The sequence below is a fragment of the Durio zibethinus genome, chromosome 25 (genome assembly GCF_047325235.1).
Source record: "Durio zibethinus cultivar Kanyao isolate XHJ-2024 chromosome 25, ASM4732523v1, whole genome shotgun sequence".
Lineage (NCBI taxonomy): Eukaryota > Viridiplantae > Streptophyta > Magnoliopsida > Malvales > Malvaceae > Durio > Durio zibethinus.
Genome location: NC_143186.1, coordinates 6553524 through 6577663, shown reverse-complemented (window position 1 = coordinate 6577663; position 24140 = coordinate 6553524). Strand labels below are relative to the sequence as shown.

The 24140-nt window shown below is 28.4% G+C and overlaps 2 pseudogenes; both read left to right on the top strand.

Annotated features, from left to right (window-relative positions):
- Positions 1-8384: 8384 nt before the first annotated feature.
- On the top strand, positions 8385-9028 carry LOC149511560 (uncharacterized; annotated as a pseudogene).
- Positions 9029-15631: 6603 nt separating this feature from the next.
- Positions 15632-17540, top strand: LOC111276637 (prohibitin-1, mitochondrial pseudogene; annotated as a pseudogene).
- The last annotated feature ends 6600 nt before the right edge of the window (positions 17541-24140 follow it).

The window sequence follows — 24140 nt, the reverse complement described above, 5'->3', positions numbered from 1 at the left end:
TTATTTTTTTGGTTTTTAGAATTTTGAGATTTGAAAATTTAATATCTAGAGTTTTTTTTTTTTTATATATATGATTGTTTGTGTTGAATGGTTGTAATTAATTTTTTTTTAAGTTTATTAAAAAAAACTCTCAATTCTAACGTATGTAGTTTTTTAATTTATTTTATTTTACCGTTTTTAGGAGATTATTTTTAAATTCTAGATTTGATAAGTCTTTAAATTTTTTTAATTTTTTTGATTTTTTTAGTTGATTTTTGTATAGATTATTTTTTCAATCGATTATTATTTTAGCTGCATTTTTTATCTTAATATGTGATTAAGATTTAATATATTAGTTAATCTTAAAATTTACGAGGATGACTTTTCATTGATGAGTTGAATGTTTTTAGAGATTTTCTTTATTATTTAGATTTTTGTTTATTTTTTTCCAACAAATTTGAAGGGTTTCGTAATTGCCAACACTTCTTTCTCCCTTTACTAATCTTCGTTTTTTACTTTCTAATTTTATTATAATTATGAATATAATTAAACAAATAAAAAATATTTTTTTTGAAAAAACTTTCTAAAAATTTAAAAATATCTTGTGACTAGTAAAGCACACAAAATTTTATACAAAACTCTCACTAATAAGTAATAAATTTTTCATAATTTTAAATATAATTAAATAACTATAAAATTATAATAAAATAAATTATAAGTGAGATGCTCTTTTGAAGATCATTTACACAAAATCATCTTCCTGATTTTTTCTCTAGATATTGGGGTGAATATTAGAAGTTAAACTTTTGGTTGCTTTTAGCCTTAACTAACTTTTCTATGTGTCTTCCTTTCATTTGTTGGTAAAGATAAAAAATCAAATAAGGGTGACACATGGATATATCAATTGGCTTTATTTTTTTCATAAAATTTATCAAATAAAAACCATAAAATAAATAAATAAATAATAGCTCATAAGGGTGTCATTTGGACATCCCCTAGGAGTTTAGAATATTAAACTTTTAAGTTAAGATATCAAATAATAATTTTATGAATAAAATACATATATAAATATAAAATTAAATTAATAATAAAATATTTACTTTTATATTTACCACAAGGTGGCTTGAGCAAAGCATTCCAAATATGTTTTTACCATCCTTGCTTTTCTAAAAAATTGATCCGATTTAATTCGATATCAATTTTTTTGCAAAAATATTAACATCGAATCAGGACAAATCGAACCCATAAGATACTATTGTTTTTTGCCATATTTATCAACTGGTTCATTTTGTTGTAAAAATTATCTACTTGAAGAAACAAAAAAACAAAAAACAAAAAATATGAAAGGAAAAAATAAATGAGGGTGTTATTTATATACTTCCATTGACATTATTTTCTCATAAATTTATCTAATTAAAAAAAAAAGAAAGGAAAAAACCAAATAGTAAAAAAAACAAGGAAACAAATATTCCTAACCAATAATATCAAATGAGTCTAATTATAAATCTTTATAAATATATTATTTATTAAATATAAAGAGTAGAGGAAGGAAATAATTTAATAAAAAAAGAAAAAAAAACGAGAAAAAAAAAGAAGAAAATAAAGCAAAAAAAAAGTGAGTTAAAGGGAGCGAAACGTGGAGGTCAAAATATGCAAAATTTATAATATGGATAGTAAAATATATTATTATTATATATATATATATATATGCATAGGTGGATCGGGTAAATCACTATTAACCTATGCCATCCCTACTTCGTTTCTCTTTAAAAATAGTCAATTTGTTCCAACTCAATCTCAAATAAAAAAAGTCAACCCTATGGAATTGGTTTGATACGAATTGTTTTTTCATTTCTATCAATCGGCTCTTTTATTACAAAATTTATCTAATTAAAAAAAAGCCAAAAGAAAAAAAAAAAAACAAATTAGGGTGCAACATGGATACCTTAATCTCTAAATTAAAAAAACTAAAAAATTTTGAAAAAAGACCATAATACTTACATCTTAATTATATATAAATATAATATTTTTATTAAATTAAGATATTAAATAATAATATTTATAAGCTAACCTTATATAAACAACGATTTCAGCAGTTGATAATTCATCCATTTCATAAATTTCTTTCACTTCCTCCACACCAATGAAAGAAAATGATTGTTTATCAAATAAGTCTTCCTCAGACTCAATGGATATAAAGTTTCCGCCAGATAAATGCTCCAGCGAATATTTTATTAACTCATTCATGAAAGCCTAGGCAAGGGTCATACTTTGAGTCTGAACATCCTCCTACAATATTTAATGAAATATAAGTATTAAAACCAAATTAATCAATATAATAAACAAATTAATATCAAATTATAAACAATATCATACTTCTTGGGTGGTAGTGAATGATGGGATCGCTTCCTTACTTGCAACGGAAGCTTCTCATACGAAGACGATGCTATCAAGCTGGGTTACTAGCATAACCTGCTACATTGCTACCAACATGGACTCCAAAGCAGCGAGTCTTTGCTGTTGGTTCTTGAGACGTTGCTCCTAGTCATTAATTTGTTGCTATTGTTGCTCAATTATTGCTTCATATTGTGTATTTCTCATTCACGGGGTTTTTGGTTGTTTACCAAAATACGTTGATGGCAAGATAAATTTACCAACTCCATGAACCCGACTAGGCCTTTCTTTAATGCCTATTGCTAAAGACAAAGGATCTTCGCCATACTGGGTTGTCAGTTCACTAGATTTTACTTTGACAGCATAATCATCCTGAAAGATAATAATAAGTTGGGCTGTTAGAACAAATCTACATAAGCTAGTATACATTCATGCATGCAACCATAATGTCAATCATACATTACATCAAAAAAATAGTTATACATACAATATTTTTTACCATTTCCTCGGTTGCCTCATCTGCGAAGGATCCATCCTTTCGTAGATATCCTTGTTTCTAGACATCCCATCTGAAAACTTTTATGTTTGAGCTCACTAATTTCTATTAAATTATTGCAATAAAAGAATCAGAATGTATGAAATGAATGTTCATAAATATTCATTAATGAGTATAAAATAAGTGTGCGAATACATACAAGCTCATATTTCACATTTGCATATCCTTTTCTTGCTGTTCGATGGTGATATTACTATTTGGCCCGAATGTCTCGATGTTATTTTTTTATTTTCTACAAAATCAAGAAATTACATCAATCACATATGAAAATCAAAGGCTATATTGCATAAAGACTTATAAACTTGGACTATTTTGGTAATGGGTTTACGTATCGAAAAATCTTCTAAAATTCGATATTGAATAAAATTTGTCCAATCTTCAACACCTATGACATCTACATATGTCGCAGGTGAAACAGCCAAAACATCACCTTCACCAGCTAGCGGTAAAATATATTGGATTGTCAATCCGCTTTTAAAGTCTTTGAAAGTTGTCCTAGCAGATTGTAACACAATCTTTTTACACTTAATTGGGATGTCGAACTATTCCTAAATAAATTAACACAATTAGTATCAACACATTGAATTTCAATTAAATGATCATTTAACAAATTTAATGTAATAATTGAATAAACATACCACAACGGACTGTCATATCTCATCTTTTAGATCATCAGGAACTCATCACCAATCGATGTACGTAATTAAAATCCTCCGATGGACGATGGCTCCAATATGAGTAGCCATCTTGGCATCTCTTTCTGACACAAGCTGCCCACTTTGATTGAAGTCAACATAAATTTTTGTATTAGTCACTTTGATTTGTTTATTTGGGTCTCTTCCCTTTCTTTTTTTACCTACATTTCTTTCTTCTGCATGTTTATTAGAAGGAGAATGATGTTGTTCAGAGTCCATAATACCTATAATATTGATCATAATTATACGAATTACATAATATGACCCTCTAAATTGATCATTGTACTTAATTTAATACAATCAATACCATACTATGTACAGAAATAGCATTTAGCACACCATTCAACAATGTGCTCATACACACCATTCAGCATACGATTCAGCCCCCCCAATTTCATTCAAACTCATTTAGCAAAATAATATCAAACAACAAGGTTCAGCAAACCATTCAACATGAAATATGATTCAGACCCTCAATATCATGCAATACCATTCGACAATACAATATCAGTCAATAAGGCTTAGAAAACCATAATATTTAATGGTACTACATAGAAACAACATACTTGCAATATGAATAGAATCTTGGATGACTATGCTGATGGTAATGTTAATGAAAATATATAAACGCATATGTCAATATTAAAGAACCAAAAAAACAAAAATTCTCTATTGAATATTGTAAATAATATAGTAAACTAAAAAAAAAAAGACTTACTGATTAAAATAGAGGTTCGCAGCGGTGATTTGTTAAAGCTCGATGGTGACGAATGAGAGAAAGAAACCAATAGTCTACTAGAAATGTGTTTAAGGGTTTCGTTTGTTTGGTTGAATAATGCAGCTTTTAATCGTTCTGTATACCAACCCTCTACAAATTCCTATGTTCAAAGAAGGAAAATGAATATAAAATTAATTATTAAAGGCATTTTCATGGAACAACGCCTTCAATAATCGCTTGAAAATTTTATTGGAAATTATTGAAGGCGTTTTTTACAAAAAAGATGCCTTTAAAATTGTCCAACCAACTTATTAAAGACGTTTTTTTTATAAAAAATCACCTTTTCTAATTCTTAAAAACTATAAAAGACATTTTCAGTAAAAAATCACCTCTAATAATTATGGATTTCCAAAGTTTATAATAAATTATCGAAGGCGTTTATAATAAAAGATGTCTTTAATAATCCAAAAAAAAAATTTTTGAAAAATTATTGAAGGTGTTATTATCTGTAATCACCTTTACTAATTATCTACAAACTGTGATAGGAATTATTAAATGCATCTTTCTTGGATATACGCCTTCAATAACCATGATAGAATTTGTGTGATAGTATATAGAAGGTATTTTACAATAGAAAACGCCTTTAATAATTCCTAAAATTTTTAGTGGGAAAATTTTGAAGGCATTTGTTATTAACAAACGCCTTTAGTAATAGATTACTAAGTTTAAAGGTATATTGAAGGCTCTTTTTTGAATAAACAGCTTCCATAACCATCATGGTATATTAAAGGCATGTCATAATAAAAGATATCTTTAATAATTTGAAAAAAATTTTTTAGGAAAATTATTGAAAGCGTTGTTATCTGCAACCGCCTTCACTAATTATATACAAACTATGATAGAAATTATTAAAGGCTTCTTTCTTAACATTTTTGTGATAGTATATAGAATGCATTTTACAGTAGAAAACACCTTTAATGATTCCCAAAATTTTTAGTGAAAAATTTTTGAAAGCATTTGTTATTAACAAATACCTTCAGTAATGGATTACTAAGTTTAAAGGTATATTGAAGGTGTTTCATAATAAAAGACGTTTTTAATAATCCGAAAAACTTTTGTTAAGCAAATTATTGAAGCCGTTAACGTAGAAAATGACTTCACTAATTATCTGCAAACGTCTTTACTAATTATCTACAAATTATTTTAGGAATTATTAAAGGCATCTTTCTTGGATATACGCATTTAATAACCATGTTAAAATTTAAGTGGTGATATGTTCAATGCACCTATAATATATTCAAAAAATATTTATGAGGGAATTATTGTTGGCATTTTTTATTAGTAAACGCCTTCCATAATCCTATCCAATAAAAATCTTTCCAAACTTAGCGCATCCAATCACGAACTTCAAGCTTCATAGTTATTATTATACTATTTATCTTTTCAGACCAAGTACAATTTACTTTTCTTTTCCTTTCACTTTTAGTATTCGAGCATTGTCTTTTAGAACCCTATTTTGACTATTCATTACTTATTGATTTTAGCTTTTACTTCATTTGACTATTCCTTCAGCTTTTGCAATTCACGATTTTTTTGGTGAAAAAAATTTTCTCCAAAACTCACCTTATTTCACCTTATGTCAACCCCAACTATAAATATTCTTAGGTACTGTTTACGTTAGTAACATAGTTTTAACAATCATAATATCTAGTAGCTGATAAATGACTTCACAACAAGGAGTTCTTATTTTGTGTAAGTACTAGTCTTGTTATTATCTTTTGTTTAAAACATAGTAAACTTAAGTATTGTACATGTTCATTTTCATATTAATTATTTATATACATTTGGTCTGATAATGTAGCAACTAATAAATGGATAAGAGTTGGATGCAAAAGTCAAGAGTACAGAGATGGAGTAGAAAAATTTTTTAATTTTGCATTTGAGAATATAAATGAAGATAATATGACATTATGCCCATAAGTGAAATGTGATAATATCATGTGACAAATACGTCAAGTTGTTTATGAGCATTTAATTTGTATTGAATTTCTATTGGGATATGTTAATTGGTATTTTCATGGAGAGTCTGTATTGTCAAAGTCTTCCACTATAGTTCTTTCAACATCAAAGGCTCTCCATCACCAACATGATCCTTTTATAGCAGATGACATTTAAGGCATGTTGTGAGATGCTTTTAACATTCATAACCAAAATTTTCATAATCTTTCTCCCTAAAATGAAGGATTTAATCAGTTCAATGTTGAAATATATGAATTTGGTGAACCTGAGATAGGTGTACATGACCAATAATCTAGAAGAGAAGCATTAAAGTTATATAAGCTGCTTAAGGAGATGGATGAAGAACTTTTTGAGGGATCGAAGTATTTAAGGTTGTCTTTCTGTGTTTATCTTTTTCACTTGAAATGCTTATGTGGATGGACAAAAAACTCTTTGACTTTATTATTACAGTTTATGAAAAAAATGTTTTTTTTTTGCTAAAATTCTTGAATTTTATAAGGAATCAAAAAAGATGATGAAGGATTTAGTCTCAGATATGAGAAAATTCATAGTTGTCCTAATGATTGCATGTTGTATTGGAGGGATAGAAAAAATTAAGAATCTTATCATTTATGTGGTATCTCTCGTTGGGTTGAAAAAACTTCAATGAAAGGTTGAATGATGATGGTGATGAGATATGTGTCAAAAAGAAGCCTGTTAAGGTTTTACATTATTTTTTATTAATACTAAGACTTCAATGACTCTACATGTCTTTCAAAACTGTAGATTTAATGAGGTGGCATCATGAGAAGCGGATGGATGATAGATCATTGAGGCATCCTGTAGATTTTTTGGAATGAAAGTCATTTCATTCTAGGTTTTTGGACTTTGCATCTGATTTTCAAAATGTTATGCTTGGACTGGCATCTTATGGATTCAACCCGTTCAAAATGATTAGTACTTCTTATAGTACTTGGCCAGTTGTATTGATTCCTTACAATTTACCATTATAGATTGCTATGAAGCAATAATCATTTATATTATCTATAATAATTTTTGAGAAAAAAGGTTCGGGTAATGATATAGACATCTACTTACAACCTTTTATTAAAAAGTAAAAGCAATTATGGGAAAGAGTTGAGACTTATAATGCATTAAAAGCAGAGAACTTCAATATACGTGCTGCTTTATTATGGACTATCAATAAATTTTTTATTTATATGAATTTATCTAGTTAGAGTACAAAAGGTCATTGTGCTTGTCCACAGACATGTTCGACGTGGTTACGTAATGATAGAAAGTTCTGTTATATGGGATATTATCAATGGTTAAATGATAATCATTGATTTAGATTCTAAAAACATCTATTTGATGGAACTGAAAAGTTGAGGAGATCGCCTTTACCCATTAGTAGGTTTAATATCTTGTCAAAGTTAAAAGATATCAATTTCACATATGAAAAAATGACTCCATCAAGAAAAATAGTGATGGACATCTTTGAAGGTGTCTGGCCTCATATTACACAAGTTGGTGATAATCATACAGAAGTTGGTGATCTTGATGTTCAAAGTGATGAAGAGGACGATGAAGTAAATGATCCTAATGAGTATGAGTTGTGAAAAAAAGAAGTATATTTTTTTAGTTACCTTATTGGGAATATAATTTATTATGCCATAACCTTGATTTGATGCACATAGAGAAGAATGTTTGCAAAAATTTTTTCACGACAATTCTTAATATGAATAGAAGATCCAATGATGACTTAAAGAGTCAGCTTGACCTAGTTGATATAGGGATTTACCCAGACCTTCATCCGATGTTACTTTCTAATGACAAATATTGATAGCCTGCTGCTTGTTTTAGGATTTCTAAAGCTGAAAAAGATGTGTTTTGTCAGGTTTTGAAAAATGTTAAAGTTCTAGATGGCTATGCGTCAAATATATCAAGATGTGTAAATATGAAAGAGCAAAAACTTTCTTCATTAAAGTCACATGACTATCATATTTTGATACAAAACTTACTTCCAATTACTTTACGTTCATTAATGTCAAAGCAAGTGACTTCTGTGGTAATTGAATTGAGTAACATGTTTAAATTTCTATGTCAAAAATGTATGAATATGGAAGAGCTTAACAAAGTTCAAGATCGAGCTGCGATTACTTTATGCCATTTAGAGAAGATCTTCCCTCCAAAATTTTTTACTATTATGATACATTTGGTTATCTACCTTTCATATGAAGCAAAAGTCGATGGGTCGATTTATTATCGATGGATGTATCCTATTGAAAGGTATTATTTGTTAATAGATTGATTACGTTTTTATTAATTATCAAGCCAATCTACTTAAAATAACATATGACTAATGTTTTATGCTATAGGTTTTTGGGAAAATTAAAGTCATATTGTCGCAACAAATGCTATCCAAAAGGTTCTATTGCTGAAAGATATTTAGCAAAAGAGTGTATGATATTTTGTTCTCGTTATTTGGAAGATGTTGAAACAAGATTTAATAAACCTTTGAGAAATGTTGGTATACAGCATACAGACTCGGCCTACAATTATCTTTTTTAAAGTTTTAGACAACCCATAGGCAAAGCTGAATTGGTGGAGTTAGATGATAAATCTTAGGCATAAGCACATCGATATGTTCTTTTTCATCATGATTCAATTGAATCATTTTGCATGTAACTTATTTAGCAAGTAAATTATTCATTACATTAGGCATAATATATTGTGTTTTTTTATTGTTAATACTTTATCATGATGCTTTATAGTGAGTATGGAAATAATTTGAGAGATCTTGCACATTATCGACAATCAAACCCTCGAGAGCTTGATAAGTTGTTCACTGAAAACTTTCATGAATAGTTAGGAGCAACTGTAAGTAATGCCATACTTTCCATTATTTTTTATCTACATAGAATGCTTACGGTAAAAATAACATTAATAACATATATATATTTATTCCACTTTTATAGGTTTGTAGTGAAAAACTTGTTAGTGAAAAGGTGAAGTGTCTTTCACACGGTCCGAACCGGATTATGAAATGATACAAAGGTTTCATCATCAATGGATTTAGATTTCACACAAAATCTCCTGAGAGATTTAGAAGTAAACAAAATTTAGGAGTTGTTGTGATTTCATCAACTACTAGCTATGCTAGTGCTAGGGACACAAACCCTTTAGAGTTTATATTGACTATTATGGCATGATTAATAACATCATTGAGTTGGATTATTATGGCAAGTGGAAAGTTGTCTTGTTTTGATGTGATTAGGCTAATGTGAATAGTGTGAGGGGTCTTAAGAAAGATCAATATGGATTTACACTTGTGAATTTTTCTCGATTAATTAACACTGGACAAACAACTCATCGATGAACCTTATGTATTTTTATCTCAAGTCAAACAAGTATTTTACTCTGAAGATCCGAAAGAATTAGGTTGGTTTGTTGCTTTTCGAAACATACCTAGAGACTTATTTGATATGAGGTTAAATACCAAAGATGATGTTGAATATGGAACTGAATATTATCTTTTTGTTAAACAAAACTTGGATAAGAATATCTCCAGTACCTGTTCAGTGAGTCCGCAAAGATGTTATTGAAGACATTTATGAACCATGATTTTGTGCATCTGTAATTTGTAATTCGAGTGTTTAAGACATAATGTAGTAAATAATAGCATGTAAATAATGTCACATTCGCTATTGTATAATTATTGTCTTCTAAATCATACATTATATTTTGATTTAATTAAATCGATATGTTTTTTATATATCATAGGTTTTGATTTCTTAAATTGTCAATGTCTTTATATATCTTCTGAACTAATATTTTTTCTATATTCGCTTTTATGATGTAGGTAAGCTACAATGCGAAGATGTAGGTTGAAAGGAACATATCAGAGATATTAGTTCAAAACTGTCTGCGGCATCTGTAGATATTGGCTATGGATTGAATCCTTTAGAGGCAAATAAACGTACTGTCGGATATAACTCTGTCACTTTTAAGCCTTCAACTGATATTAGATCTAGCAATACGAGAGATCTAAGTTTAGATAGTACCCCATCAATTGATTATGCTTTAAATTTGAATCCAGGTATGATATACTCCAATTTTAGAATTCAAGTGTAATGATAAAAGTATTACAATTTTACAAATATATTTTATATTTGTTGTAGTTGATAACGATGGTCAACGAAGGACCAAAGGCTGGATAACTTTGAAGAAATTGTTTGCACTACCTCTTAATGAGTGTATTGTAGTGTCTGTAAACTCTGATAGGTAACTAATTGGTGAAGAGGCTCAACTATTTGCTGGATTTCTAAGCATGCTAGCCTGTAATGGAATGAAATTGCCTATTCATTATGAAACATAGCATAATGTTCTAGAAAAAGTTAAGGCTGATGCGTTAAACTTTATTAAGGTATTAGTATAATTAATTAGATATATTCAAATTTTTTATTTTACATTTTATTTACTTATTCAAAGTTTTCTTATTTTATTATTACAGCTAAGATTTGCACTTGAAATATCAACTTCATTTGTGCTTAAGTCATTGGAAAAGAAATGGAAAGATTGTAAGCATAGTTTGAAGAATAAGTATTTCGATCGAAATACTACTGTAGAGGCGATGATGCAAAATCTACCCTGTAATGTGATCAGGTGGTAATATGAACAACTGGTTAGATTTTGGTTCTCAAGAAAAGAAGAGGTACTAGTTTACAACTTTGTATAATATAATGAAATGATGAAAGTGTTTGATGGTTTCAATTGGTAATATTTGTATTTCTATCATATACGTAATTATTTTTTATGACAGGAAAAAGTACAGATTAGGATTGATAGCAAAAAGCAACAGAAATATAGTCACATAAGTGGATCAAAAAGTTTTGTAAGAAAGCAAAAAGAAATCATAAGTTTATGATAATTAACTTATTCCAATGAATGAACTTTTTCTGCCGTTAAAAGGTAAACATGCAAATTAACATTTATTGTTCTGTTTTAATAGATTTGATTGTTTCAATACATGATATTAAACTTATCGAAAGTTTTGAACTTAGTTACATAGATGATATGTATGAAAAGTTACTGTTTACGTATATTTATGCCTTTAATAACTGGTTGTTGTTATTGTTATATTTTAACAGTTTCGATAGTTTCAATACTTGATATTAAGCTTGTCCGATTGATTGAACTCGGTTTCTATGATTGATATGGGAGAAAAAGTTGTTAGTTATGTCTGTTTGGAAATATTTTTGCCTATAAAGGGCAAACATACAAATAAATTTTGGATGCCTTTCAATATATTGAATGGTTTCAATCCTTCATATTAAATTGGGAGAAAATAATTGAATTTGGTTTTCATGATCGATATGTGTGAAAGCCCAAAATGCTTTTATTCTTTACGTATGTTTAAGACAATTGTGTTGTTACAAGGCTAAAATATAAATAAATGAGATTAACATTATTTGAAATTTTAATACTTGATTGCTAGGATTGATATGCATAAATAAATTATGGTTGATATGTATCCTATCAAATAACATATGTTTTTGTATAGGAGGATGAGATGGGTGGTACAATTGGACGTGTGGAACTTTTTCGCATAACATACATAAAAAAAGATAGATCTTACATGAATGTCAAAACACAAGAAATTATGGTAATTTGTATCATCTATTTTAACATAAAGTAAATATTTACTCTTTTTAACATATAATCAATTAATCATTAAACTTGATAGTTGTATATGACAAATTCATAGGAGAAAGTGAAAGAAAAAAATGGCTGCTGAGATTGAAGTAGCATCTGAAGGTTCTCTCAACATGCAAGAAATGAAAATTCGGATATTCATAGAAGTTGCTGGAAAAGAAAAGCATGGACGGGTCCGAGGCTTTAGATTGGGTCCAGCACCATTTACCTACTATGGACATAACTCTCCGTAATTTACACTCTCAGCAAGTCAATCTTCGCTAGACATTTCAATATTGAGAGGGGAGTTACAAACTATACAACAACATTTTCAGCAAATGGAAGCAGAAAGAGAGCATGAGCGTGCCAAAATTGAAAAAAAAAAGTGCTAGAATGGAGCTAGAGTGTGTAAAATTTCAGCAATTGCATGATCGATTCGATCATCTTATAAATTTTGTGTAACAACAATTTTCAAGAAATGATCTCGGTGCTCTACCAACTCAGATATTATATTTAGTAAATATTAAAATTTTTAAATAAAAAAAAGCATACAATGAAGTGTTAAAAATTGTATGGTATTATTCAGTAGGTTCTTGAGTATGCTAGTGACCAAGGTGAAAATTTTTCTTCATCAATTGGCAGCCAACAAAATGTATGCAGCCATCCATTTCATACATTTTAATTTTTTATTTTGTTAATGTATTAAAAATATTTGAATGTTATTATATTAATTATTAAACTTTGTATTAATTAGATGTATATTTAAACGTGAATGAAGTTATAAGGTTTAATTTCAGTTTCTAAATTTAAGCTCTTTACTGAAAATAAAATTTATTATAAGAAATTAAAAAAAATAATTTTTACATAATGACGGTGTTTACATTGGGCAATGCCGCTAAATGAATAATTTAGTGGCATTTGTAGCATAAAACGTCACTATAAGTAGCGGCGCTCTTTCCAGCATGTGACATTTTTTATAGAAATGCCACTAAAGCAACGGCGTTTTTCTCATAACAACGCCACTGAATTAGTCGCTCCTATAAGATATAAAAGCCACTAATATTGAGACGTTTTTAGATTCAAACACCTCTAAAATAGCGATATTTTCTATTACAAACGCCATCAATGCAATGGCGTTTTTCTCATAAAAATGCCACTGAATTAACGGTGACTAAAAGATAAAAACGTCACTAATATTAAGTCGTTTTTAGATTCAAATGCCTCTAAAGTAACGGTGTCTCAAAGATATAAATGTTGCTAAAATGATGGTATTTCAGATATAAACGTCGCTAATATTGAGGTATTTTTTCTAAAATACCGCTATTTACTGTGACACGTGTATAGATGGCACTTTACGTGACTTTTTTGCAAATGCCGTAAACCTTATAGTAGCGTTAATAAAAGTCGTTAAACGGTGAAAAAAATACCACTAAAAAACAAAACCCCTATAGTGAATTTCATTAATATAATATATATAAATTAAATTTAATAAATAATTAAAAATATAATTATATATCTACTTAGGGTAAGAGGGAACACCATATATCCACATCTAACTTGACCTCAATTTAAAAAGAAAAGAAAGAAGCTCAACCTTCCTAAATTTTGTAAGAATCCTCACATATTGGATAAAAACCTATGTGATATAGGTTGTTCTGTCATTTATAGAAACATTAACGTCTTTCTTACAAAATTTATCTAATTCAAAATATTTAAAATTTTTTAAATTACAAAAAAAATGACGAAAAAAAAAGTCAAATGGGAAAGTCATGCGAATTTATTAAAATAAGATATTATATAATAATTTTATTAATATAATACATATATATAAATTAAATAATAAAATATATATTTATATGCACTTAAACATGAGGAAACACTCTAAAATCTTATTTGACCTAACTCAATTTTGAAAAAAAAAAAAAACTCAATCTGATTGAAGAAAAAATTAATTAAAGACATATTTTATAGTCAAATGCCACATTGGTGTGCCTAATTTTGGTTATGTGATGTTAGTCAAACATGGAAGCTCTTACAATGCTAGCTGCACTTCAGTTGGGCTAAAAGAATTAATAAAAATTACAATTTAGTTTTCCCTACTTAAGTCATTCAGATGAGTTTAATCTCATGAAATAATATGCTAGTAATTGATATGAGATTCACAAATGACAATAAAATAGTTACTAGATTTATGTTTTGTTTCATTTTTCTAGGAAAATATAACGTTCAGGATTGGAAAAAAGCTTGTATTTTGACAATTCTTTGGGCTCTGCTAGATGCTAATAGAATTTGTTTCTATCTAGATTGCATATAGGGTATGTTTTCTAAATGCCTAAAAGCTTAATTAGGCATGTTTCTCCCTTTCAAAATTGTAGCTGTGGCTGTAACAAACTACTAAAACTTAGATCTAAATACCTATTGCTATGTAAACTGCTGTATCTGTTGTTAATAAAGGTTGGTCAAGTCAAGAGACATCTAAGTTTCTGTACTTTCAGCTCCACCTTCAGTTATAAGCTATCATACAGGGATTTAAATTGCAGTAGCAGTCACATTTTCAGTTGTGTTACGTTTGTCATGGTTGCGGATATAATGGAGACTTTCGCGATTATTGTGGCTATCGCGACCGTGAATTTTTTTAAATTTTGCTCAACTTGCTATAAAATATAATAATTTTAATTATTAATCATAAAACCTCTTATTGTATGATTTTGAAAGTAATTTATATCATATCATGTGTTTTATTTATTTAAGAAAAATATTTATGGTAAAATATTCATATTTAAAAAATTATTCATATGATAATTAGAAAATAATAAGAGATAAATAATCATAACGAATGATATATTTAATTATTTAATTACTGTACTCATCAAATTATTATCGAACTATATTATACATAAATCTAATAATAAGTTATTCGACATCCATAAATTAAATAAGAGCATTACTATTTATGGGTCAAGAGAATTGCTTTTTATGGGCTTACAGTAAATCAAACTTGGCAGCTTCCATGTTGTGGGCAATCTTCAACAATAATAGCCTCAAGTCTACTTCCTTTGCCTATTGACTAAATTGCATAGACCCACACAACTTTTCATCCTCTCACCTTGTATTCAATAATTTTTTTCTCCAAACCTTCATTCTCATCTCCATCACTTAGTTCTCTTTTTTTTTTTTATGTGTGCTATCTACTCGTCTTCGTCAACCTCAAGTCTCACTCTCATCTCTTGTCTATCATTTGAAGTCCCAGCAACTCCTGCCCCCTTCTACCAATGCACCATAGCCCAATCCAATCCTAAACATATAAAATCATGGCAATTTTGGAAATTAAAAAAAAAAAAGTAATTTGAGTGCTGAATTAATTACTTACCTTTAACTGCATATACTTGATCTTGATTAAGGTTGAATTTGAGAGAATTGATATTTTTGGAAGTTTAAGTTTGGTGAGTTTTTTTTCTTGAATTTGTAAATTGATGTTTATTTTTTTCTTATTGTTTTTATTTTAAGTTTTTAAATAAAATCAAATGAAAATTTTTTTTCTTGAATTTTTTAATGAAAAACAGAGTAGTGGATAATAGCATACCACTATTGCCGCTATTCAACGTTACATTGCAATTCGCAGCCAGGACAACCCGCTATAGATGAGATTCAAATTCTTTTCTTTTTTTTCTTCAATAGCAGTAATGGATGATGGTGCGACTGCGAAATAGCAGCTGTTATACTGCTATCTCATCGCTATTTAAATCTTTGCTATCATATTTACTTGGAGTAACCAAAACTTAAACTTTAAAAAGCAAATAAGCAAACTAAAACCACGCATCCAGATGATTTATGAGACAAAACACATACTCAAAGTTGCAGTAGCTTGAGGTGAGAGCTCAAATGAATGAAACCTCTCATGATTTTATGTATATTCTAAAAGACAATTCTATGATTTGAGGATATTGAGAAGCCTCGAATCCCTCTCTTCCGTCCTTCACCGTTGGGTTTTTTTGCATCGAGTAAAATGAATCTCAACAACATGAAAGTTCCTAAGATTGGAGTCATTGGTGTGCTTGGCCTCTCTGGAGTTGCCAACAGTCTCTACAACGTTGAGGGAGGGCATCGAGTTTTCGATCGTATACTAGGCATAAAGATAAAGTTTATACTGAGGGGACACACCTTATGGTTCCATGGTTTGAGAGGCCTATCATCTATGATGTTCGTGGAAGACATCATTTAGTTGAGGGCGCTTATGGTAGTCGTGATCTCCAGATGGTGAAGATTGGGCTTCGAGTTCTCACTTGCCCTAAGGCAAATCAGTTAACGGAAATTTATCGAACCTTTGGTGAGAACTATAATGAGAGGGTTCTGCCTTCAATCATTCATGAAACTTTAAACGCCGTGGTTGCTCAGTACACTGCCAGCCAACTCATTACTCAGAGTGAGAACGTTAGTAAGGAAATTCGGAAGTTATTGACTGAAAGGGCAGCTTACTTCAATTTTGAACTAGATGATGTGTCCATTATGAGCGTGACTTTTGGGAAGGAATTCACCGCTGCAATTGAGGTAAAATAGGTGGCTGCACAGGAAGCTGAGAGAGCTAAATTTATTGTGGAGAACGCTGAACAGGAAAAAAAAAAAAGTGCTGTTATCCAAGCACAGGGTGAAGCCAAGAGTGCCCAACTCATTGGTCAAGCTATTGCAAACAATCCCGCATTCATCACATTGAGCAAAATTGAAGCTTTTAGAGAAATTGGACAGACCATTCCAAATTCAGCCAACAAAGGCTTCTTGAATTCAAAGTATCTATTGCTGAACCTTCAGGAGTTGAATCTGGAAACCCACCAAAAGTAATTGCCATGTTAAGTTGAAAACCTAGTTACTGCCCGTCCTTAGTTTTGTTGCTCGCTTTGTTCAAATAAACAAACCAAAACAATGCATGCAGACGATTTATGAGACAAAACACATACTCAACGTTGGAGTAGTTTGAGGTGAGAGATCAAATGAATGAAATATGTCATGATTTTATATATATTCTAAAAGACAAGTCTAAGATTTGGGGATATTGAGAGGAGATAAAGAGGATATTGGCTTGTTTTAGACCTCAGCCGACTTTCTCACGTCGAAACGAAAACTGGGAATGAGTAGCTAAACTAACTATTTTATCTAATGCTGAAGTGGTTTGTTTCCACATAATCATTATCATCATCAAAAGGAGAACACCCACCAGAAGAAAGAAAAAAAAAAAAAAGAAAAAGAGGCAGCCATCAAAATCAAATCGTGAAAATATTCAAATCAAACTAAAATTGCAATTCAAGCATCTCCCAGTTCCACACAAAAAGTTTAATAAAAGGAAGAAAAACCACAGACCCAATTCACTCTATAACCTAGCAGTTCCAGTTCCAAAGCAAAGATCCTTATTTCCACTAAGAAAAAAGTAAATAAGCCAAGATGGGAAGCTTAAAGCCATAAGAAAAATCTTTCTGGAGCTCCATCATACCAGCTGAGCTGCTAACTCCTCAACATCCCTAGAAAAACAGTAATATATGATCAATCTTAGGATAAAATAGTCAAACATGAATGAACCAAATTAATCAATCAGGAATCAATACCCACCACAGAGAGTAGGAAAAGTGATCAGTCGCCATGGTTTTCATCAAGCCAAGCAGAAATGAGTTCGAGGAGCTGAGCATTGGACGACTCAGCAGTTAAGGTAAGTGCATGAATCGCTTCTCTGATTTGGACGATTGCCTGGTATCGGTTTTCCACCAAGTGTGTCAATTCAGTCACCTCATCTCTCATCTGTGCTGTCGAGGCCTTCAGCTTTTTCACTTTCTTCTTTGCTTTCTGTTTAAGATTACAAGTTTGAACAGTTATTAGGGTTAGGGAAACTGGGGAAAAGAAGAACGAATAGAGAAAAAAAGAAAGGAAAAGACAAGACAAGACAAGACAAGACAAGGATTTGACTTATCTACAAAAGAAAAACAAGTACCGTAGTCCTTGTTTGGAGAAAACTCCGGTCTCTTTCTCTTCTGACCATGATGGATGCTCTCTTCTTTCGCCACTGTAAAAGTATATTTCAGTCAATGCGTTCGGCATAAAAAAAAAAATTGAAAACAAACAGTCCAGAAGGAAAACAAAGGAAAAAGGTTTTATTTTTTTAAGTAGAAGAAGAAGAAGGTTGCAAAATTTAGCATTGAAAAGGAAAAAGAGCGGTTTTTTAGTTTCATAAAGATAACAACATTTCGGTGTTAAAACTGGAGAGTGTGTTTTTATTGAATCAAGGGAGAGAGAGAGAGAGAGAGAGAGAGAGAGAGAGAGAGAGGAAGATTATTACCAATATAATCCTGCAAAACGAGGAAGATTATAGGGCGTTTCAAGATATTGGTGTGGCTTATTTATAGTTTATATATTAATATATATATATATGTATTATCCTTTTATTTAATAGTTTAATTTAAAAAAAAAAAACAAAAACACAACAACGTCAACATCAACATCGATATTGCGATATCGCGCGACTTCGCGCGATTTTTTGAAGTCCGTCGTTCGATCCAGCCACAGACGTGTCATCATCTCAAAAGTAACGAGGATATGGCTACTCTGCTTTTTCATTTCAACATTAAACTGAGAGTGTCATGGATGGTTGGATTTAGAGGCATATGGGAGAAAATAAATTTATAATTAAATAGTGTCATGTTCGAATTATAAATAAAAAATATTTTTCGATAAAAAAATTTTAAAAAAATTAACAATAAAAGAATAATTATAGATTTTATCTATACTAACGTGAATTTTTTATCTAATCATCAGCGGTTTTAATATTGAAAAAGAAGATGATTCATGCATATGTTATCTCCTTTGTTTTTGATTTAATACTTAAATAAACTTTCAAATATTATTTTAAAATGCAAACAAGTTTTTTATTTATTACATGAAATTAAAATTATAAATTTTATTTCATTGTATTATACTCGTTAAATCTTAAAATTGAATGAATAATATTTAATTGAAATAATTTTAAAGTAGCATTCTCTTGAATATTAGTAACTTAGCTCATGCAAATAATTCCAAATAAACATTTTTAACAAATTAAATCATCTAACTAAAAAAATTTTAATAAAAATTAATATTTTATATCATCAAAGATTTAATTGCGATAAAATAAAAATTTTAGGCCTTAGTTTTATGCATAAAAAATTATTGACTTGTTTTCATTTTTGTGTAAAGTTAAAGAATTTATTCGAAAATTATCTCTGTTTTTTTAGTAGCCCAAGCTAAATTCACAATCCAACTTAGCCATAGAATGGGCTAGAAAATTGGCTTCTCTCCTTGTGCCAAAGAAATTGGCGGGGCAGCTCCTAACGCTAGGTCCAACATACCATCGACAATTCCACGACCATAATAGTTGGTTGAACCCGAAATACACGGGGCAGCGGAACTCTTTAACACAATCCATTTCATAACAGCCAATAAAGAATCAAAGACATAACAAAATCAGGGTGGTTGAAATTCCATATAATTTGTCTAGAATGTGTAATTGGAGATATTCCAGAAATCCAATCAGCAGCCATATTGGCTATACGACTTACACGGCTCAGCTTCAGATCTTCAAATTTCCAAATCCAAAGTGAAGACTATAACATAATGTCGTCTTGCTTGGACTGAAAATGGACCAAAATTTACGTCTGCACAAGCGTAAGCCTTCAATCCTGTATACCTCTTAGCTGGCAAAAATGTTTGTGTCACCGTCCATAGGCTATTAGGTGATCCAAGCCTTAATATTTGTCACCATAGGCTAGATTCTCTAATGTGAACAAGGCAAGCTTAATTGCAAATTCATGTACAAAAAAACCTCAGAATCTGTTTTCACGATGACCATCTAGAACTTTTACTCTTAAGGCAATTCGATCCCTGCATTCACAACCAATGCCTCAACTTTGATTTTGGGTTTTGGGTTTGGATTAATTAGCCCAATAACAATCATGGTCTAAGGTGTGGGAAAAAGGACCAATTGTGAAGTAGACTCCAACTGCAAAACAGAGTGATGTATGTATGTATGTATGCATGCATGCATGTAAATACATTCATGAAAGTAGAAATAATCATTGATTTAAAGAATATAAAATAAATAGTCAACAATCATGTGGCATCTTAGTATAGCATTGCACTGTTAGTTATGGTGATTAAAGTTTAAATCTTAACTACCTTAAATACAATATATATATATATATATATAAACAAATGGCATGACATAAACTATAATATTATGGTTTCAAAAAAATATAGCAATTCAGAGAGTTCTTTTTTTTTTAAGTACCAATTTAGAGAGTTAAATGTTACAAAACTGTGTTCATTCAATAATGCACATTTGATAATGTGATTATAAGATTTCTCTTTCTTTTTTTTTTTTGTCAAGATTATAAGATTTCTATATATATGATACAAATATGCAATAGCATTCATAATTGAAAAAAAATAATTTATATTTTTCAAGATTGAAGTTTCTTAACACTACTAACTTTTTCACAAAAATGTATATCTTAGGCAGTAAGGTAATATTTGGTATATAAGATAATAGATGAGATTGGATAATTATGTTTAGTTTGTATTTAAAGAAAATTGTAGGATTATAAGAAAGATTAATCAACCTCTTGGCATAAGATGATTTAATCCTCCCAAAATAGAGATAATTATTTTTAATTTATGAAATTAAACTTAAAAATTATATTAATAATTTCAATTACATAAATTTTGAGGAAGGATAATTTTGATCAACAAATAAAATTATCTTATCTTATTCCTTACACACATCAAACACCAAATATGGTTACATTAGTTAATTTAATCTTATTCATAATATTTTCTTATTTTATCTTATCATATCATAATCTTATACACCAAAATTTATTAAAAGATAATTTAATTTTTTTGTTGGTTTTTAGAATTTTGTGATTTAAAAAAAAGAACTTGAAAATTGAATATCTAGAGTTTTTTTTTTGTATGATTGTTTATGTTGAATGGTTGTAATTTTTTTTTTTTTTGAAGTTTATAAAAAAAAATTCTCAATTCTAACGCATGTAGCTTTTTAATTTAATTTAATTTATTGTTTTTAGGAGATTATTTTTAAATTCTAGATTTGATAAGTCTTTAATTTTTTATTTTTTGTGATTTTTTAGTTGATTTTTGTATAGATTATTTTTTCAATTGATTATTATTTTTGCTGCATTTTTTATCTTAATATGTGATTAAGATTTAATATATTGGTTAATCTTAAAATTTTTTAGGATGACTTTTCATTGATGAGTTGAATGTTTTTAAAGATTTTTTTTTATTATTTAGATATTTTGTTTTATTTTTTATTTTTTTGCAACAAAGTTGAAGGGTTTTGTAATTGCCAACACTTTTTTCTCCCATTACTAATCTTCGTTTTTTTACTTTCTAATTTTATTATAATTATAATTATAATTAAACAAATAAAAAATATTTTGTTTGAAAAACCTTTCTAAAAATTTAAAAATATCATGTGACCAGTAAAGCACACCAAATTTTATACAAAACTCTTACTAATAAGTAATAAATTTTTACATAATTTTAAATATAATTAAATAACTATAAAATTATGATAAAATAAATTGTTAGTAAGATGCACTTTTGAAGATCATTCACACAAAATCATCTTCCAGATTTTTTCTCCTAATATTTTGGTGAATATTAGAAGTTAAACTTTTGGTTGTTTTTATCCTTAACTAATTTTTCCATGTGCCTTCCTTTCATTTGTTAGCAAAGATAAAAAAATCAAATAAGGGTGACACATGGATATTTCAATTGGCTTTATTTTTTCATAAAATTTATCAAATAAAAACCATAAATAAAACAAATAAATAAACAAAAGCAAAAACAAATAAAAAATAAAAAATAGCTCATAAGGGTGCCATATGGACATTCCCTGCGAGCTTAGAATATTTAATTTTTAAATTAAATGTCAAATAATAATTTTATGAATAAAATTATATATAAAAATATAAAATTAAATTAATAATAAAATATTTACTTTATATTTACCACAAGGTGGCTTGAACAAAGCATTCCAAATATGTTTTTACCATCCTTGCTTTCCTAAAAAATTGATCCGACTTAATTCGATACTAATTTCTTTTACAAAAATAATAATATCGAATCGATATGAATCGAAATCCATAAGATACTGTCGATATGAATCGAAATCCATAAGATACTGTTGTTTTTTACTACCTCTATCAATTAGCTCATTTTGTTATAAAAATTGTCTATTTAAAGAAAAAAAAAACAAAAACAAAAATATGAAAGGAAAAAAAATGAGGGTGTTGTTTATATACTTCAATTGACATTATTTTCTCACAAATTTGTCTAATTAAAAAAGAAGAAAGGAAAAAACCAAGTAGTAAACAAAACAAAGAAACAAATATTTTTAATCAATAATATCAAACGAGTCTAATCATAAATCTTTAAAAAAACATTATTTATTAAATATAAAGAGTAGAAAAAAGAAATAATTTAATAAAAAAAGGAAACAAGAAATAACAAAAAAAAAGAAGAAAATAAAACAAAAAGGAAAAAAGGTGAGTTAAAGGGAGCGAAACGTGGAGGTTAAAACATGCAAATTTGATAATATGGATAATAAAATAATTATTTTATATATATGCATAGGCAGATCAGGTAAATCACTGTTAACCTACACCATCCCACTTTGTTTCTTTTTTAAAAAAGTCAATTTGTTCTAACTTGATCTCAATAAAAAAGGACACCCCTATCGAATTGGTTTGATACGAATTATATTTCCATCTCTATCCATCAGCTCTTTTGCTACAAAATTTATCTAATTAAAAAATTTAAAAAAAGCCAAAAGAAAAAAAAAAAACCAAATTAGGGTGCAACATGGATGCCTTAATCTTTAAATTAAAAACCTAAAAAAATTTTGAAAAAAAAAACCCACAATACTTACATCTTAATTATATATAAATATAATATTTTTATAAAATTAAGATATTAAATAATAATTTCATTAATATAATATATATAAGTAAAATTAAATAAATAATTAAAAATATAATTATAGATATACTTATGGTAATAGGGAATACCATATACCCATATCTGACTTGATCTAGATTTAAAAAGAAAAAAAAAAAGCTTAACCTTCCCAAATTTTGTAAAAATCCTCACATATTGGTTAAAAACCCATGCGATATGGGTTGTTCAGTCATCTATGCAATCATTAACTTTTTTTTTATAAAATTTATCTAATTCAAAAAATTAAAAAAAAATTTTAAATTGCAAAGAAAATGAAGAAAAAAAGTCAAAGGGGAAAGTCACGCGAATTTATTAAAATGAGATATTAAATAATAATTTTATTAATATAATATATATAATAATTAAATAATAAAATATATATTTATATGTACTCAAACAAGATGAAACACTCTAAATTCGTATTCGACCTAATTGGATTTTGAAAAAAAAAAAAGAAACTCAATTGGATTCCAAATTTTAAAAACTGCACATATTGAATTCGAATGAATCAAAATTCATTAGATATGAATTATTTTGCCATCCATACTTCCTTTGACTTTTATTATTAAAAATCTATTTATTGATTTATATACAGCAAAATTGTTTAGGATTCATTTGTTTTTTAAACAAATGTTTATATAATCTAGTGCTTATATGCACGGGTAATGTTAAAAACTTTTTTATTTAATAAAAAACTTAGATAGTTCTTTGTTAATTTATGTTATAATACAATATTATATTAATTTGTCTTAACCATTTATGAAGAACTATATATTCTTTTATAGTCTTTCCTTTATTGTATTATAATTCTTTTCAATACCAAAGTTAGATTGGGATCATTATAAAAGGTTAAAAAAAAACCTAGAACTTAAAGTCTTAAAGTTATAATTTCATTATTTTAAAAGTATATTTTAATTTTTTATTAAAAATTTATTTTTAACAATTGATTTATTTATATAACTTTTTCAGTTTTAAATTGCATAACAAATTAATCAAAAAAGTTCACACATACTTCATGGGAAGCTTGTGTAAATTAATTTGAAAATCTTTTTATTCCTTAAAAATATAATGT